At 43.2% G+C, this 13,442-nt stretch overlaps 1 pseudogene; it reads left to right on the top strand.

The window, feature by feature from the left end:
* The first annotated feature begins 4,854 nt into the window (after positions 1-4,854).
* LOC127326365 (CSC1-like protein RXW8) lies at positions 4,855-10,050 on the top strand (annotated as a pseudogene).
* The last annotated feature ends 3,392 nt before the right edge of the window (positions 10,051-13,442 follow it).

Below are 13,442 nucleotides of genomic sequence, written 5' to 3'. Positions count from 1 at the left end.
GCACCATTGTATTGTGTGATCATCGTATACACTCATAGCAGGAGTAGAGGTTTTACCTCCATCGGAGGGCCTCGAACTTGGGTACGTCGCCGTGTCGCTCGTGCCCATACCCGCATCCGGATACCGTCGTGAGATCCCTCAGGAACCACTTCGATTAGCCACCCTATGGCATATGCCGTGACGATACCACGACAGTGCCGATGTAACTTCGATACCAAGATCAATGTGGATGGCCTCTCTTGGAGGTTTACGGGTATCTATGAAGAGCCTGGCATAGATCTCAGAGAGAAAACATGGGAGGTTTTTCGTTACCTTCATGGATGACCTTGGTTGTGTGATGAGGTTTTTCGTTACCTTCGTGGTTTTTTCTTTTTCCTATTAATTTTATTTAATTTGACAAAAATAAGATTTGAAAACATTCAAATTCTATAAACTTATTTTTGAAAAATGTTCGAACTTAAAAAGATGTTCAGATTTTAAATTTGTTTAAAATTAAAATTGTTCAAAGTTAGAAAATGTTCGAACTTAAAAAAAACAAACATGAAAATTGTGTAGACTTGAAAATTGTTCAAACTTGAAAATTATTTAAAGCTGGAAAATGTTCAAAATTTTAAAAAATCAGGAAATTTTCCGAATGAGAAAAAGTTCAATTAAAAAATCTTGAAATTTTAAAAATTGTTCATATTTTTTAAAGGGTTTAGAATTTTCAACCAACAAAGAATAGAAACAAAAACAAAAATAGAAAAACAAGAAATCGCAAAAAATGAAAGAACGAGAAAAACGACAAAACCAGAACTAACATTTAAAAAAATTAACATTATTTAAAAAATATATTTATAAATCTTTAGAAAGACAAGAAACGGAAAAGAAAAAAAGAAACAGAAAGAACAGAAATATGTAATAAAAAAGAGACAGAAAACAAACTGAAAAAACAGGTGTGCGGTGCTGACTGGGCTGGCCCGTACCGCCTACAGGAGTGGCGATATGTACGCGCCGACATGGTCGGGGTTTAGGAACCAGCTTGTTATCGCGGCAAGGCAAGGACTGGGAAGTCTCGAGAGATGGGAGGCCCACCAAGATTATGGCCCAAATCGCACCTAGGCTTGACTACGGTTTCAATAGACTGTTGGCTGTCAGTTGCTGTGTTTCAATTACTCATCTGACATGAAAAATAAAAATAAATACGACTCCTTTACTAGCTCAGAGTCCAAGACGAAAAGAGAAGCAGTCAAGCAGAGCATCAAACCTGTGGTAGGCTGTAGAGCCATAAGGGCATCTCCAACCGGACGACCCAAACCGCGCCCGCGCGTCTGGATGGGTCGAGTCGGACAAAAACGCGGCCCAGCGCGCGGACCCATCCCTAAAACGGATGGCCGCGGCGTCCGGGACGACCCAAACCCGGCCCAAATCTGGGACGAGTTTGCGTGGCCGCGGACGCCGAATGCTGGTCGCTCGCGTCCTCCTCTTGTCCGCCCCTGGCCCGCCTGTCTGTCTCCCAAAACACAAACCCCTCGCACACATCTCCCGCCGCTCCACCGCCAGCCAAGGACCGGCGATTTGGGAGCGGCGTCGATGCCGGCAAGCGGGGCGGAAGCATAGGTCGCGGCCCCGCTCTGCTTTCGCCGCATCGTAGCAGAGTCGGAGGTCGCCGTTGATGTTGTCCTCCCACCGTCGCGAGACGTCCCGCCGTTCGTAGCTGCCCCGTTGCCGCCGGAGGTGAGCTCTCGTGCACCGTGTTTCCAGACCGCAAGTCGGCCGAGACGGCCATGGCCTGCAGGTCCCTACGGACGCATTGGATGGCCTCCGCCTGCGAGGTGCTCGATGAAATGGGCATACTAAAATTTGTCCCTTTTCATCTGTAGATCATGGTGGACAGCGACGACGACTACTTCTTCAAGAACCTCATCGACACGTCGTCAGACGAGGACTCCGACGACGAATTTTTCATGGATGCTGCGCTGAGCACATTGTCTCGCAGATCCCTGTGCACCGGGGGTCCTTGCCGGGGCGCGCGGCCGCCTTGGACCGCAAAAGAGAACGCGGCCACGACCAACTCTTCACCGACTATTTCCAACCCAAGGCATTGTTCACGCCGGCCATGTTTCACCGTCGTTTTCGGATGTCCAGACCGTTGTTCCGCCGGATAATGGATGGCATCAAGCTCTACGACGACTACTTCAACACGAAAGTGGATGCAATTGGCAAGGTAGGCCTCTCTTCGTACCAGAAATGCACGGTAGCGATTAGGATGCTTGCATATGGCGTTGCCGGTGATTTCGTAGATGAGTACACGCGCATGAGTGAGTCTACCGGCTTGGAAGCGATGTACAGGTTCTGCAGAGCAGTGATCGGTTCGTTCGGAGAACAATACCTCCGACAACCTAATGCAGATGACACAACTCGTCTGTTGTCAATCAACGCTTCCAGGAGGTTTCCTGGGATGCTTGGCAGCATAGACTGCATGCACTGGGAGTGGAAGAACTGCCCCTTTGGTTGGCAGGGGGCATACAACGGTCATTCTGAGGGGTGCACAGTCATTCTTGAAGCTGTTGCTTCACAGGATACATGGATTTGGCACTCATTCTTCGGAATGGCTGGCTCGCACAATGACATCAATGTGCTGCAGCGCTCTCCGGTGTTTGATAGGCTAGCGTACGGTCAGTCCCCTGATGTGGATTTTGAGATCAATGGCCACCACTACACCAAGGGGTACTACCTTGCTGATGGTATCTATCCATCTTGGGCTACACTCGTGAAGACAATCTGAAAACCCAACTCAGAGCAGGAGGCAAGGTTTGCCAAAGAGCAAGAGGCAGCCCGGAAAGATGTCGAGCGGGCGTTTGGCATCCTTCAAGCTCGTTGGGCTATCGTCAAACACCCTGCCAGAGCCTGGGATGTGCAAACTCTGTGGGAGGTGATGACCGTTTGTGTAATCATGCATAACATGATTATTGAGGTAGAGCGGGATGATTCACTCTATGATAATGACTGGGAGGGCCAGGGAGAGTTGGTTACTCCTCAAGGTGGCCCGGCATCATTCCAGGAAATTCTTCATGCACACCATGAAATTCGAGATCTAGCTGTGCACAACCAGCTGCAGGCAGATTTGATCGAGCACGTCTGGCAGCATGTAGGCAACAATGCTGCAAACAACAATGATGAAGAAAATCCGGAAGCCTAGAGCATTTGTATCGTTTTTGCATTTTATTTGAATATTACTTTATCCTTGATTACGTGGACAATGTAATGTGTAATACATTTTGAGTATTTGAACTATTTTATATATTTTCTATAATTTATTTTATGTTTTTATAGTGAATTTACAAGAAAAACGTACTGTACGGTGCCGCGACCCAAATCTGCCGCGTTGGGCGCAGGGCACGATCCAAACGGACGCGCGAACGGCGGGGCTCACCCGGTTGAAGATGCCCTAAGATCACGAGAAAACGAGAAAAAGAAAACAACAAGTAAACGACCGTAGTGTCTGGACAGAAACATGTGGGGCATCGGTTGCCAACCAAAGCAGGTAGTTAGCCTGATTCGTTAATGCTTCCTGCCGAGATCTTTGAACATCGTTTCCACGGCATATCAACATCTTTGAACGTCGACATGAGCTGTTGTGCATTGGCCAGATATGTTGTCTGGCTCGTTCTACATCGGCATTAAATGTTTAGAGGTTATTACTAGACAATTCTATTATTCTTAACTAATGAGATATGGGAGCATGCTTTTGTCTCCATTTCAAGAAAAGAAAAAAGCATCGATCATACCATGTTTAATTTCTAGCTGTGCTTGTGCATGGGGTTTGTTTTCTAGCTGGTGGAAAACGGAGGCCGACATCATGTGTCCACTCCTTTTTCTTCTTCCTCCCCTGTTATTTTTCATGCTAACAATCAATCAAACACAAACGACACTGCCTCCGGCCCTAAATACTTGCCACTTGTTTAATGAATGTTGATAGATTTTAGCTTATAAATTGCATAAATCTGCGATATGTATTTAGAGCCGGAGGGGGTAATAGAAATGTGTAGTAAACATGAATGAGTAAATAAATGTACTCCCTCCGAATTTGAACTAAAACAACGGAGGGAGTAGTAAACATGAATGAATTATTTCAAGTACAAATAATAAATGTAGTAAACATGAGTGAATTCTTTTCAAGTGATATGGACGGAAGGACGAACCAACAAAATGGGGAGAAGCGAAACAGTGAGCCTTACTTATTTTTAACTATAATCTACTAGTATTAGCGCTCACTCCGTTCCATATTGCTCTACATATTCAGCTTGGTTAAGGTCAATTTTGGCAAAGCTTGACCAATTTTATGGCAAAACATATTAATATATAAATATCAAAATAATATTATGCTACAATACATGAAACAAAGGGAGTATATACTAGTAGTTTTCTTATAGAAATGTCGGAGTACATAGTAGATGCAATCATACATGAAAAAAATACCTCCTCAACATGCATCCATGCATGAGAAATGCTTTCCATTTTATGATGCTACTTTTAATCATTTTTTTGGCAACTATGCAGTAATCAAATGCCATAAATTGTATGATTACTAGTTTCCGTCTAATGTTACTAATCCAAATACTTACATACAACCAAATCTTATTGAAAGTATTGCAACCCGTTTCTGCACGTGGTACCATGTAGTAGTTAAAACAGAAGCTGACCAGTATTTGGAAGAATATATGGGAGCCAAGGCGATGAGGTTTGCTGTTGTTCCATCTTGATTCTTGCTAGATGAGTGATTGAGTTGGGTCCACGATTCCTATACGCCGCTCAGTGCAGTAGTCAAGGAGTCGACGTCTAGAGCAGTAGGGCGCCTACACTGCTGAGTCGACATAGTAGCTCTGCCTGCCTGCGCTCTCTGCTCCGGAGAGACAAATCAACTCCTCTGAGCTGTCAGAGAAACAACTCCTCCGAGCTGTCGCTCCCTCCCGCTTCATACCAACCAATCTCCGGCTCCCTCCCTCCTCCAAGCCATTGCCGAGCTTCGTCGAGGTGGGCGGGGCGCCCCGCTGCTCCCCGGCAATTGGAGGTAGCGGATTCCTCCTCCTCCTTTTTCTTTCTGCAACTTCAGTCAGAAAAAAACAGCAGATTGAATTCGTGTGAAGTGTTCTCTGCATTTTGTTCCAAGTTTTTATTTGTTTTCACTGATACATTAGACTCTGGTTTTGTATGTTCTGTGCTAGCTTTATTTAGTATTACCTGTAAACTGGTGTAGCACGTATCGAATCTCGCCTACCTGTTAAGTGTCAACACAACCAGACAGCTTGGATTCTTCCAGTTCATATCTCACGAAATTTGTTCTCCGAGTATATATGCGATAGCACCATGTTGAAGTTGAACTAGATAATGCGGGCTTTATTTTTAACTGTGGATACATCCATCCCATGACACAATTAAATGTTGCCTTTTCAAATACCGCCCGCAATCTGCCTAATCGACCGAGCTCCTTTAGACTTCAGTTTAGGCTTTAGACTTGAGTCTTTCTAGAGCTGAGCAATATTTTCATCTTCCTGTACCTGTAGGTGCTGAGGGCCGGCATCAAGGATTCAAGGGTGATGCTTCTGTGCGTTCTTAGATGACATGAGACCTGCTGCTGTTCTGATAGGAAGGATAGGAAGCTATGAAGATCAGCGCGCTCCTGACCTCTGCGGGTATCAACATTGGGCTCTGCGTGCTCTTTTGGTCGCTCTATTCCGTTCTGAGGAAGCAGCCAGCATTTGTCAGGGTCTATTTCGGCCGGAGGATCGCCGAGGAGCGTAGGCTGCTCCGAGAGGCCTTTATTTTGGAGAGGTTTGTTCCATCCCCTAGCTGGATCGTGCAGGCTGTCAAGTGTACTGAGGAAGAGATATTGGCAGCTGCTGGGCTGGATGCTGTTGCTTTCAATAGAATGCTTGTATTCAGGTACTCCGAGTTTTTTTTGTTCTGTCGGTTCGACCTCAGATTCCAAATTTGCACACTGACGCGTTCATTTTTTTTTTCCTGCAGCATACGCATTTTTTCCCTAGCTTCCATTCTGTGTCTGTTTGGAATTCTTCCATTGCATTATTTCCGACGGAATATGCATCATCTTGAGATTCCTTCAGAACAACTGCATATCTTCACAATTCGTAATGTGGAAGAGCAATCAAAATGGTGAGCGGAGCAATTTATTCCAAGTTTATCATAAGGTGGTTTTATCAAGGCTAAAGTTATATGTTTATTTGTGGTATGCTGCGTTGATTACTGATATTTATAGGTTTATCTTGTCTTGCCTCTGAATGGACTTGATTAGTTTCATGTATGTTAGCAAAGAACATGCATGGTAGTGCAACATATATACTTGTTATTCATTTTATCTGTTGGTTGCATTGCAGGCTTTGGGTTCATTGTGTAGTCCTCTACATAATATCTGGAGTAGCTTGCATTCTCCTATATCTTGTAAGTTTTTTGCTCATAGAAAGTACAAAGTATTCTATACCCTCTTATTGAGCAACACATGTAATGTTGTTTCTCTACCCAATCTTTCAGGAGTATAGGCACATTGCTAGGCTGAGGCTCCTTCACCTTAAACATGCAACACCCAATCCAGGCCAATTTACTGTGCTTGTTCGCGGAATACCAAAGACAACAAAAGAATCGTGTAGTAGTGATATCGGTGATTTCTTCACCAAGTATCATGCATCAAGTTACCTATTCCATCAAGTTGTTTACAAGGCTGGTAAAGTTCAGAAGATAATGGTAAGCGATTCTCATACAACATTTCTATTTGTTTGGAGGGTGAGGGGTGAGGGGGAATGCAAACTAGGCGCTAAGGTAGTTGTTTTATGATCTGTGGTGGCGAGGTGTCCGGTTTTCCTTTTGCCAACACCTGAGTGGTTGCTAGTAGGCGAGTAGTCCTGTTTCCTTGGGGAGCTGCTACCCCTGTGGCCGCGAGAAAAGCCATGCAAACGGTGTTGTAACTTTGTGTCTTGTCACTTCTATAATACTCCCTCCGTCCATAAATAAGTGTACATGTGGGTTTTCCAAGATAAATTATGAAGTGGAGTGAAAAATATATTGGGAACATGCATCTCTCCTCTTTAATTCTTTCACCTCCAATAAGCTAAGTGCATGTATAAAACAAGAAGAACATGCGCTTAATATTATTGGGTTTGATTTCCGTGCTATGAGAGAGAAACAATTAAAGTGCATTGGGAAGATAGAAGTACACTCTTTTGTGGACAAAGTTTAGAGCTAGATGTCCACTTATTTGAGAACGGAGGGAGTATGTGATACACCTTCCAGGGTGTATTCCAGGAAAATTTAAAAAAAAATTGCGTTCCGCTTCTGGAGTAAAACTGTTTAATATGCTGCAGACTGGTGTGAAGAAGGCATGTGGAAAGTTGGACCGTTCCACAGACACAACTCTAGATCAAAGCTGCAAAGCAATTACATACCGGTGTTGTCTTTGTGGAGCCTCTTCGAATTCTTTGCAGTTGTTACCCAATGACGAAGTTGTACAGAACATATATAACGAGGTTTGCTTTGCAATTTTGCAAACATTGATTATTTTACTAAAGTTCATAAACAAGTACAGAATCAGTAACTTCAGTTCTGGAACTATACACAGGAATGTGCAGCTGCTGTTGTATTTTTTAAAACTCGGTATGGAGCACTAGTTGCATCCGATCTACTTCAGACATCAAACCCTATGGAGTGGGTTACTGATCTAGCTCCAGAACCAAATGATATGTATTGGTCAAACATTTGGCTTCCTTATAAGCAGCTTTGGATTCGACGGATAGCTATGCTTCTAGGATCTATTGTTTTTATGATCTTATTTGTGCTACCAGTGACCTTTATACAAGGTCTATCTCAGCTTGATCAGTTGCATCAGAAGCTTCCTTTCCTTAATGGGGTGTTGAAGAAGTAAGTACCCATGTTGTAAGCTCATCTTCATATCGACTGACTTGTATAGACTCTAGTATGCATCAGATCTCATTTAGAGTTGAAACTTGAACAGCATGCAAAAACGTTGATATTTAGACTGATTAACACGTTCTAGCTTGAGGTATCTTATGCTTTGAGATTGTTGAGTCACCAATTAACACATTCTAGCTTGATGTAGCAGATCTCATTTATGATAAACATATCCTTTTCTTTCATTTGTAGTGTGGCTTCTAGTAACTTGATACCTTCACGCGCAGGCCATACATGTTCCAGCTAGTAACTGGATACCTTCCCAGTGTCATCCTGCTAATATTTCTGTACACCGTTCCCCCAATAATGATGTTATTTTCTACATTGGAAGGGCCTATTTCTCATAGTGAAAGGAAGAAGAGTGCTTGCCGTAAAATGCTGTACTTCTTGATTTGGAATGTTTTCTTTGTTAGTTTAGCATCTGGTACTGTCATAAACCAATTGAATTCTTCTTCAACCACGAAGGACATCGCTGCCCGGCTCGCTAGTGTTATACCTGGACAGGTAGTTCCATCTTGTCTTTCATGCGGCAGAAAGATCATTTTGTTTATGGAAGGTCAATAGTAATAATATTTTTTTCATTCCCTTAAATTTCTTACACTGATACAGAAATAATTCTTTAAATCTGTGACTTCAGACTACGTTCTTCATCACCTATGTTCTGACTTCAGGATGGGCCAGTTTATCATCTGAACTTATGCAACTCTTTGGTCTGATATGGAACTTTATAAGGAAGTATATTCTGAGAATGAAAGAAGATACAACATTCGTCCCCACGTTTCCGTATCACACAGAAGTACCAAAAGTTATGTTATTTATTCTATTGGGCTTCTCATGCTCTGTTCTGGCACCCTTGATCTTACCTTTTCTGCTGGTGTACTTCTTCCTGGGTTATGTTGTATACCGCAATCAGGTGAGAAACTAGAGATTAGCTTCTACAATACTAACAAGTCCATAACAGTTGTTATGTTGCATTCTATGTTCTTAGAACTTCGTTGGCACTGTAGGTGAACACTGTTTAGTAGCTTACAGTGCTATGCTTAAATATAAAACAGGAAAAAATAAGTACATGCATGCTCTTGTAGGCAAAGTACTTGATAAACAAATATTTTGTTTATTTGAACCGTATTGGTTCCGTATGCTAATATGATATGCCATTTTGTATCTGTTTTCAGCTGCTCAATGTTTACCGCATGAGATATGACACTGGCGGTTTGTATTGGCCAATTGCACACAACACGGTGATCTTCTCTCTCGTGCTCACCCAGATCATCTGCCTCGGTGTATTTGGCCTCAAAAGATCGCCAGTAGCTGCAGGCTTCACCATACCTCTTATCTTCTTTATTCTTGTGTTCAATCAGTATTGTAGAACCCAATTTCTTCCCCTGTTCAAAACGTTTCCAGCACAGGTTCGTATTATTTCCATAATACCCCAAACTAGGAAATAACCCAGGAGTAGAAATTATTGTTATGCTGCGTGGCGGGTTGTTATTATCCCTGTTCCACTGATCGGCTGTGTCCTGACTGCGCAGGATTTAATCGACATGGACAGGGAAGACGAAAGGTCAGGAAGAATGGAACATATTCACCATGGACTCCGTTCCGCGTATCGCCAGTTCCCTGGCACTGAAGATATAAAGCTGGAGAAAATCCTGACCGTCGGGAATGACGAGGACCAAGACGAAGGTCATAGCTCGAGCGAGCCCAGTGAAGAAGAAACCTGCCAGGACAAAGAGCCAGAAGGGACCTGTCTCACCCAACACTGAAACGACTCAGTTAGCCGTCTGCAGAATTTGGTGACATCTATCGCTTTCCTCTGGAGTGCAGAAAGAGGCCTGTTGGTAGCGCATTAGCGCGTCGATTAACTAACCACTAACCTGTTCAAGCCGCTCTGTAAATGTACATCAGCATAGGTCATACATGTATAGTACAGCATGCATTAGGAAATATAGGTTAAGATAATAATCCAAGCGAAGCATCATCATGATTGCTGGGGTGCAATTTGTGTTTTAGGATAAGCGTTCCAAGTTTTGAGAAACATGAATCAAGGCTAAGAAAAATTCATAGTATCATGGGCTAGTATCATAATGCATGACTCTGCCTCGGGTGTCGCTACGGACGTGTAATCTAATCCAATCAAGCCGCGTCCACGGAACGGAACCCCTGTGTCCTTATATATGCACACGCCCTCCTAGATCGATCGATCATCGTCGCAAAGCAGGTCATAGGAGGCGGAGTTGCAGGAGTTGTTCCTAGCACGAGGGGAGGCCATGGCGTTGCAGCGCACGGCCGTGCAACGCCTAACAGAGTAACAGAGCGACCCGACGCGCTGCAGCGCAAGATCGACGAGGTGTGATCCACAACGACCACCAGACTGCAGGGGCGATTGGGGCAGCCTAGGCACTTAGGCAGCCGCCTCCAGCCCGGAAGAGGCACAAAAGGTTCGTCTCCTGCCGGAATTCAAGGTTCTGCTCGCTCGGCACGTCCTCTTTCTTGGCGTGCGTGATAAATTTCGTTGGCGCTTGGGCTACTTCGACTCGCAGTTCTAGAGGCTGGTGCGTGCAAGCAAGGAACGGCAGATTTCTTCTTTGTGAAAATCGGCAGTTGAATATGTGATCTCTGCGTCGTGCCGTGGGAATAAGCATAGACGCATAGCTTTCACGGGAGTTTTTGGAGGCGATCGAGAAGTCAAGCTATGACCGACCAGCTATTTTGTTCTTCCAGCAAGTCTATTCGTCCTGTAAAGATTATAATTAGGAATTCGATCTTAATTGATTGAGGGAGGATGGATTGGGGTGGCCGGCAGACTGACTGGTGTTTGTGCGACTAAGATGGGTAGATGCAAGAACGTCCACCAGGTCTTCCATGGCGATCTGGAATCTATCTTCCGAGAAGTAAAAAACTACAGAACCACGCCACCAACGATCAGCGGATTTTTGTTCCCACCGATGATGGACTTCGAAGTAGGGCCAGCGAGGAAGCCGCAACACTAACTCTGGCAGTGTGCCAGTGCTCGCTACACGAGGCTCCTCGCCGAGGAGAATTCGTACATTAACCTGGTGTCCGTCTACATCGAGCTATCAGCCTTGTGTTCTCATCGCTGTCTATCTACATCGAGCTAGCTTCTGGCCGCCTGCGCCGCCCTATGAAGTTTGTCTCCCGCGTGGATGAGGGTGTGTTCAAGACAGGCTCCAGCCAGCCACACGTCGGGCCGCGTTCAGGCTGGAGCTGAGGGAGAAGAGCAAGTGAGAGGCATGGTGCATGGCGGAAGTCATCCTTGCTTGCTTCAGATATGATGATGCAGATTGTTTCGGTGGCATCAAGTCATCTTAGCAACACTGGAACAAGATTGATGTGGATTGCTGTAAAGTATGTATATACAACAACTGTGTTTCTGTGGCATCAAGTCATTTTAGCAACACTGGCTCATGTGTGAATAGCTTTGTTGTTAATTCTTATCATGACTTGAAAAATGACAAGTAAATGTGTGTTTTTTCTTCTGACAGAACGTTATAAGTATCTCTGAACCATGCCATTCTTTCTTGTTGTTTGTGTAAGCTGACCCATCAAGAGCGTATTCATGGGTTTCACTGACTATGCAGGAACTACCAATGACATCATCTTTGTAGTTTCTATTAAAATTATGGTTTTGTTTTAGTATGATGGTATCATAGATATGTTTGTTGGGCTATGCGAGCTGTCTGGACTCCGGAGTGGCACACTGCTCGCCAGAAGTGCGGCTCACCACATTCATCTAGCTCACAGTCTAAACTTCATATATGTATTTTGATTTAGATGATGAGATCACAATAATTAAAATACCCTATGCATGTCTTACTTATTTGGAAGGGTGCTCAGAACATTTCTAATCTGATAATGTACCTCACATAAACTAGGGGTTGATATACACTCCGGGCAAACCGGGCCATGGCCCGGGGTGCAGAATATTCTTTCACCTATATATTAGTTACAAATAAGTGATTTAGTATAAGAATTAGCCTAATTACACCACTTGGTTCGATTTTGGTTCTAGGTTTGGTAAGATCCTGGATCCGCTACTACATTTAACACTTTGTTCTTTTTTGTAAGTTTAGGAGATCTTAGCCGTAGGCTGATTCTACCGATTGACTAACGTATTTTGCTCCGGACAACATTATTGTGGTGGTTCAATGCCATTCAGGGTAAGGATATATGTAGTTCAGAGTTAAGGTGTCATGGACTATATGGGAATTCCTTAGTTCATTTACCGCCATTTGTAACTCACTTCAGTATTGCTTGTTGATTATTTGCTAACTATTTTTTATAGACTTATAGCACGTCAATGCATTATATGGATTATAATTATACTATGTGTGTGTAGACTGTTATGTTATATTGATTTCGTATACAAAAAAATAATACTATATATGGGTGAAATATACAGACTGAGATTTAGAGAGTAAAAAAACATATGGGTATAAACCAAAGTGGATTTTTTTTAGAACTATAGTGCTGTTGCGCTCTCTATACGGATCAAATGTCAAGTTCCACCACTATCTTTCCTCTAACCGTCTTATTCTTTAAACAATAACTACTGCATAGTTTTTGGTTTGAAACTATGGATATAAAGAAACTCCTCATTGCTGGCGTGTTCCAAAATATAATAGAAAAGGAATAGAAGTTGTGTTGGCTTCATTTTAGTTGACATTAACAGGATTCATACATACTGTTTACAAACTCTGATGCAGGCAAGGCATTTGGATCACATTATCAAATCATGGATGCCAAAGAGAAGAGAAGGAAAGGAGATAGAGAACGGTATGCACGGATGAACAATGAAGAAAAGCAGAAAAAACTGAAAAAACGTCGTGAAGCCTATCATTAAAAGAAAACAAAAGAGCCAAATCAAACGACGAAAATATGCACAGAAGAAGAAAATGAGAAAATGCTGGAAAAACGTCGTGTAGCCTATCAGCAAAAGAAAATAAACGAGCCAGAGCAAAGAACAAAAGGATGTGCACAAGATAGGCAGCGATATGCAAATATGCATCTAGAAAAAAAAGAAAGCTAGAATAGAGCAAGTCACTACTAATCGTGAATGCAAGCGCATCACACCATGCAAAGAATCAATTGCGATGGTGAACCCGGCATATATCCCAACATAACAGGAAATTTTATTGGAAAAACACCATGAAGCCCATCAGCAAGAGAAAACGAAAGAGCGGGAGCAAAGGACAAAAGGATGTGTGCACGATAGACAGAGATATGCAAATACGCATTCAGAAAACACGAAAGCTAGAATAGAGCAAGTCACATCTAATCATGAATTGAAGAGCATCACAACATGCAAAGAATCATTTGCGATGGTAAACCCAACGTTTATCGCAACCGAACTAGAAGTTCGTACATCTACCTTAAATGTGAGACAAGGAGAAACACAAACATTGCCACATCATCGAAACAGGGAGTTCTTGGCAAATCAAAGTAAAACTTTATCAAAG

The sequence above is a fragment of the Lolium perenne genome, chromosome 5, assembly GCF_019359855.2.
Source record: "Lolium perenne isolate Kyuss_39 chromosome 5, Kyuss_2.0, whole genome shotgun sequence".
NCBI lineage: Eukaryota > Viridiplantae > Streptophyta > Magnoliopsida > Poales > Poaceae > Lolium > Lolium perenne.
The sequence above is the reverse complement of the archived record's forward strand: the minus strand, read 5'-3'. Positions and strand labels throughout refer to the sequence as shown.